Here is a 6,850-nt window from a genome sequence, read left to right as displayed (position 1 = left end):
CAGTTGTTACACACTCAAGCAACTGAGAAATAGAAGAGAGGTTTGGCCCTGAATACCTCCTGGTAAGACAAGCTAATTTATTACCTCAGTTACAGTAAGTTAAGACTTAAAGAATTGAGTAGTGAACAAATGTTAATTGTTGCAGAATCGTTTCTCTACAACGACGAAGATATCCAGGGCTGTCTCTTCTCTGTCCAATTCCCCTTTCCCCCGTTGACACTTACCCGTTGAGAGTTATACATATTTTCGCGGGAACGTTCCGATGGGGGCATTGGGAAATTAGCATCATTCTGCTCCCGTGTTAGTTGAAGACTGTAAACGCACCTGACAAAGGGATTGGAGGAAACATAGGATGCAAATGTGAGTGACCAATCACTCTGTACTCCTGTGCATGAAACAGGCCAGCAAGGCAGATATAAGGCAGCCAGGTCCCATGAGGGAGCACTTGCCTGCACATCTTTGGATTCTACGACCCAGCTGCTGCTCCTGATTCCCTGGAACCATGTCAAGGTCTGTGGAGAGGGCACAGCCTTTCACCCTGGAGGAGAACCTGGCATTGCTGGATGTGATCCTCCCACAGTACCCCCTGCTGTATGGGCGACCAGGGTATCAGGTGAGTGCAGAGTCTACTAGCACAGACTGTGTTCCTTTTTGTGACTGTGACTTCTGGCATTGTGTCCAGGTGTGACACACATGCTATGTACTGTAGGGGAGGTCCCAGGGGGGGGAATGCCTGATGTCTCCCAGCCAGAGCATGCTGTGGTGCATGTCTGCCGTCCTCACTTGCATTGTGTTTACTGTGACAATCACTGCATGGTGCATGCCACATTCTGCCTGTCTTGTCCTCCTGGGAATGTAGCCTCTACAGTCCTCATTTGATTATGTGGTCAGCCCAGTGTGACAGGTGACTGTACCCACAGATGTGTGTTAGTTCTGTGTACCTGTGCTGAGAGGGTCCACATGATGTGTTCGTACCCTGGACATGGGTGTGTGTGTAAGTCCCCTGTCATGTGGGTGGGTGCATATGTGGAGTGTAGCACCCGGGCTGCATGAGGGATGGATATACCCTGCCCATGTGATGTGAGCAGGGAGCAGTGCTGTGTGTCTGACGTGCAGAGCCAGCCCCACACCTGTGAGCCCCCCCGTCTAGTGGCACATGTGCAGAGTGAGGTTTGTCGCTGCATTTGGCAATGGCAGGTGAATGTCCTGTGCCTGTGTGTGTCTGTGTACTCTGCTGAGGTAGCGTCAGTGGCCTGTGGCATGTGACTGCTTTGAGGTGCTGCACATAATCCTGGTGTAGCTTGTGATGCACAGTGTGAGCCTGGATCATTGATTGTGTCGTTGCCCTCATTCCACCTGTGTACTTTCAATGGCTCGTACTGCTTTTGCCCTTCCCCAGAGGATCATGTCCCTATGACAAAGGTGCAATGCGTTGAATGCATACTATGCCTTGTTGTAAACAGTAAATTTGTTCTAATATGTGTCTCTGTGACATGTGCCAGGTGTATTAATGTAGTGTCACTTGTTCATCCTCACAGGTAGGCGCCTCTGCCAAGAAGCAGATCTGGATGAACGCCGTCAGTGCCGTGAGGAGGACGGACGGTCGCAAGCGGCGCCTGGCCCAGGTGAGAAAACGCTGGCAGGATATCCGGTGCTGGACGAGGAGGATCGCACGGGTCCTGCTGGGGGACTCACCTGAGACCCATAAGAACCGCGGGCGCCGCCGTCTGACCCACATCCACAAGCGTGTGCTGGCGGTGGTCTTTCCAGACTTGGACAGGCGCTTACAGGAGAAGCAGCAGCAGGAAGGGGGTAGGTACATGTGTGTTTGTTGTGTGTCACCAGCATTTGTAAGTGCACAGTTGCATGGATACACTGCCAGGGTTTAAAGGTGCTGTGCAGATCCTGTTACCCACAGTATAGCGGTGCTCTCCTGCCTCCCTTCCCCTCCTTGCAATGTGTTCCCTGGTCTGTGTGTAGTCACTCCTTCACAAGGTTATCTAGGCTGGCACTTTATCCACGTGAACAATGCCTGTAGCATCATGTGTGGGGGTGGTATGTAACAGGTTTTGAGACCTTGCCTGTGCCCTGTCCAGTTCAGTACTTGTGGGTTGCATGTCAGTTGGCACTGATGCTGAGTCCAGACATGGGAGTTAGTCTCTCAAGTGTCATGCCTTACAGCACGCATGTCCTATGTTGTGGCCTGTGACATGATGTGCATGAGTGTGCGATACGCATGGTGCAGGGATGGTGGCGTGTGTTGCAGTCATTCCCATTCAGGACCTTGGAGTTGTGTGGCCACTACTGTCCCCTGGGGCATATTTTCCTAGGTGTCATGTGTGTCATCACAAAATGTGGACACTCTCAGTGTCTACAGCATAGGTTGTGCTCTGTGCCATTGTCCCCTGGCACCATGTATATTGACGTAAAATGTAGTACAAGTGTCCACTGTACAGCCTGACCTGATTTTCCTTGTTCATACTCACGGTGGCCAGTGCCTGTGTGTCTTGTTACAATCATCTGATGATGACCATTTGTACATGATTATTTGGACAGGCGCACCTTGGGTATTTGGTGTCCAATCTTGCATTTATGCAGCCCATGTGTATTTCACCCAGACTAAGAGATGTAAGTGCTTCCTGTGTCTCAACTAATTGTCTCATGTAGGGGGTGGTTGGTGCGGGCAAAGCCTACATGTCAACACCTGATATCTCCTTGCTAGGTCTGGCCAGTGTGTGATGTTTGTCTGGCCATACACTCAAGGTGCAGTGAGCCAGTCATGGTGGGCATGTTTTCAGTGTTACCTATGCAGCATGTGCCTCAAGGTCATGGATATGGTCCCTGCTCATCCCTATTTTCGGCAATGCTGTGTGGTGCAGATGCAGTGCTGGATTGTCCCCAGGGCCTGGCTCCTCTGTCAAAATCCATTTCATGTCATTTGCTATTGTGTCATGCTCTCCATAGTTTTTCAGTGGCATGGTGGGTCAACCAACTGTGTGTTGCATGCCCTACATATGTACCTTGTTTTGTAGATGTTACTCATCTTTCATTTCAGGCTATGCACTGTAACCTATGTAGATTGGACTCATGTGACATATGTATACAGGTGTATGATTAATTGCTGTCTCTTCACCTTGCCCACAGCATCGTCGGGGGACACGGAGGGAGACATCAGCACAGACGGAGCGGAGGGACCGAGCACCAGTGCCAGCGGTGACATCTTGGCTGTCACATCGAGTGGAACTGAGGCGGAGGAGAGTGAGGCCGAGGACCTGTCCACTGGCACCACTGAATATGAAGCTGACGGGTCCGAGGATGATCTCTCCGAGTGGGCGGAGGCTGCACCAGCAGCTGACAGCGGAGCAACATCTCTCCCCGCCCCCTCCATTGCCATCAGCCGCCTCCCACTTGCTCGTGTCCCTTCCCAGCGTGCCCAGTCACCGCATGTCTCCTTCCTGCCAGGCACCGCACCCCCTGCCACTGTCTCCACTGCTGCCGCCAATGCCGAGTCTGTGGACATCCAGCGGCAGTTGCAGGTTGGTCAGGCTGCGATGCTTAATGTCCTCCATGGCCACAGCCAAGTGCTGAACAACATGGAGGCATACTTGGAGGGCATTTTCTCATCGCAGGCTGACCAACGCAACTTGCTGAGGTCCATTGACTCGACACTGACTGCAGCAGTGGGTCTCCTGCAGCGCTTCGTCCAACCCCCTACCCCTGACCCATCCACACTTCCCACTCCCATGCCTGTCCCACATACACCCAGACATCAGCATGCACCCACCACAACAGACACAGGCACCACACCAGCAGGGAAGGTCAAACGCACACCTCCTGGCACGCACAAACAGGGTGAAGTAGGCACACCCACTGGGTCGGGGGGCAAACGTAAGACACGCAGCCAGAGTGGGAGTCCGCATTCCACCAAATCCACTCCCTCCAAATCCCCTCCCCTCAGCTCTCCTGGCCACATATCTGGCAAAGACTCCTTCATGGCCACTCTGTCCCTGAGCCCCACAGTCACACCACCCCGCAAGCGGTCAATGGAGTCCCCGGTCAGGGTGGTTGAGTCCCCCCCCTGTCCACACCCTCCCCCAGTGGCGCTGCGACCCATCCCTCTGACCCCCCCCTCCTTGGGGCCTGTGGTTCCTTCGGGTGCAGGGGAGTCGCTGGAGGACCTTGCTAAGGTGTGCAGCGCCATCCTGGCCTCCGCCTTTGGCCCTGCCCCACCCCCTGTGGTGGAGTCCTCCATCCCTGCACCCACGACGCCTACCCTTCGCCCTCATGTCCCTGCGGTGCCTGGTCCTTCCCCCCCACATGATGCCCTCCCCACTCTGGAAGACGAAGGAGTCTGACTGTGCAGGCAAGCAAGGGGACACGCGTCCCACTGTGTCCCCACCTGGATTTGAACTTTGGATTGCCCTATGAGCATTGTACATTTTGAACTTTCAAGGGACAAACAGATTTTTGGATGCTGAATAAAGCAATTTCTTTTTCCTTAGTACACTACTGTCTGTCTGGTATTGCTGTTGGTGGACCTGCCCCATTATTTTGGGTGGTGATAATGTGTTGGGTGTGTGGGAATTGTAGTCTTGTGCTGGTCATAGGGTGGATCCTGGTATCTGTGTGCCATCACAAGCTGTTGGCTACATAACTTTGTTAATGTAAGCAGTTACTGCATGGTGACATCGTCCCAAGGTGTGTTCCTTCCTCTGTGTAACCTGACATCTTCCCTGCAGGGTCTTTCCAATATGTGGTGCTGAGCTGTGTCTACATTGGCTGGGTGTGTGACGGACTCGTTAGACTTGGGCCATGCATGCTGTGCGATGTCTCCACCTGCATCATTCGTGGCGTCCTTGGTGGTCACTGTACTTGTGTATGTAGACTGTTGTCATGACTTCATGTGGACATGCTTTCTTTTCGGCGCTATGCATGTGTATACTCCCAGCCTCGCACACATGTGGTACATGTACTGCAGGATCTTTGTGCACCTGACTGACATTTGTGGGCATTGGATCTGTGGGTACTCCACCATTTTCTTTGCAGGGGCACTGTTGTGAGTGTTAGGCACCCACCCCTCCTGTGTCTGGGCACTGCTGGGAGGACTCTGCACCCACCCCTCCTGTGTCTGGGCACTTCTGGGAGTGTTAGGTACCCACCCCTCCTGTGTCTGGGCACTGCTGGGAGTGTTAGGCACCCACCCTTCCTGTGTCTGGGCACTGCTGGGAGGACTCTGCACACACCCCTCCTGTGCCTGGGCACTGCTGGGAGTGTTAGGCACCCACCCCTCCTGTGTCTGGGCACTGCTGGGAGGACTCTGCACACACCCCTCCTGTGTCTGGGCACTGCTGGGAGTGTTAGGCACCCACCCCTCCTGTGTCTGGGCACTGCTGTGAGTGTTAGGCACCCACCCCTCCTGTGTCTGGGCACTGCTGGGAGGACTCTGCACACACCCCTCCTGTGTCTGGGCACTGCTGGGAGTGTTAGGCACCCACCCCTCCTGTGTCTGGGCACTTCTGGGAGGACTCTGCACACACCCCTCCTGTGTCTGGGCACTGCTGGGAGGACTCTGCACACACCCCTCCTGTGTCTGGACACTGCTGGGAGGACTCTGCACCCACCCCTCCTGTGTCTGGGCACTGCTGGGAGGACTCTGCACACACCCCTCCTGTGTCTGGGCACTGCTGGGAGTGTTAGGCACCCACACCTCCTGTGTCTGGGCACTGCTGGGAGGACTCTGCACACAACCCTCCTGTGTCTGGGCACTGCTGGGAGGACTCTGCACACAACCCTCCTGTGTCTGGGCACTGCTGGGAGGACTCTGCACACACCCCTCCTGTGTCTGGGCACTGCTGGGAGTGTTAGGCACCCACCCCTCCTGTGTCTGGGCACTGCTGGGAGGACTCTGCACACAACCCTCCTGTGTCTGGGCACTGTTGGGAGGACTCTGCACATACCCCTCCTGTGTATGGGCACTGCTGGGAGGACTCTGCACACACCCCTCCTGTGTCTGGGCACTGCTGGGAGTGTTAGGCACCCACCCCTCCTGTGTCTGGGCACTGCTGGGAGGACTCTGCACCCACCCCTCCTGTGTCTGGGCACTGCTGGGAGGACTCTGCACACACCCCTCCTGTGTCTGGGCACTGCTGGGAGGGCTCTGCACACACCCCTCCTGTGTCTGGGCACTGCTGGGAGTGTTCGGCACCCACCCCTCCTGTGTCTGGGCACTGCTGGGAGGACTCTGCACACACCCCTCCTGTGTCTGGGCACTGCTGGGAGGACTCTGCACACACCCCTCCTGTGTCTGGGCACTGCTGGGAGTGTTAGGCACCCACCCCTTCTGTGTCTGGGCACTGCTGGGAGGACTCTGCACCCACCCCTTCTGTGTCTGGGCACTGCTGGGAGGACTCTGCACACACCCCTCCTGTGTCTGGGCACTGCTGGGAGGACTCTGCACCCACCCCTCCTGTGTCTGGGCACTGCTGGGAGTGTTAGGCACCCACCCCTCCTGTGTCTGGGCACTGCTGGGAGGACTCTGCACACACCCCTCCTGTGTCTGGGCACTGCTGGGAGGACTCTGCACACACCCCTCCTGTGTCTGGGCACTGCTGGGAGGACTCTGCACCCACCCCTCCTGTGTCTGGGCACTGCTGGGAGGACTCTGCACACACCCCTCCTGTGTCTGGGCACTGCTGGGAGGACTCTGCACACACCCCTCCTATGTCTCGGCACTGCTGGGAGGACTCTGCATCCACCCCTCCTATTTCAGCATATGTACGCTTAGAACATACACGGGTGTGGGTTCGCTCCATGCATACGCGGGTGGGGGTACGGGTCGTACATACACTGT

Source organism: Triturus cristatus, chromosome 7, assembly GCF_964204655.1.
Source record: "Triturus cristatus chromosome 7, aTriCri1.1, whole genome shotgun sequence".
Lineage (NCBI taxonomy): Eukaryota > Metazoa > Chordata > Amphibia > Caudata > Salamandridae > Triturus > Triturus cristatus.
This window is presented reverse-complemented; position numbering follows the sequence as displayed.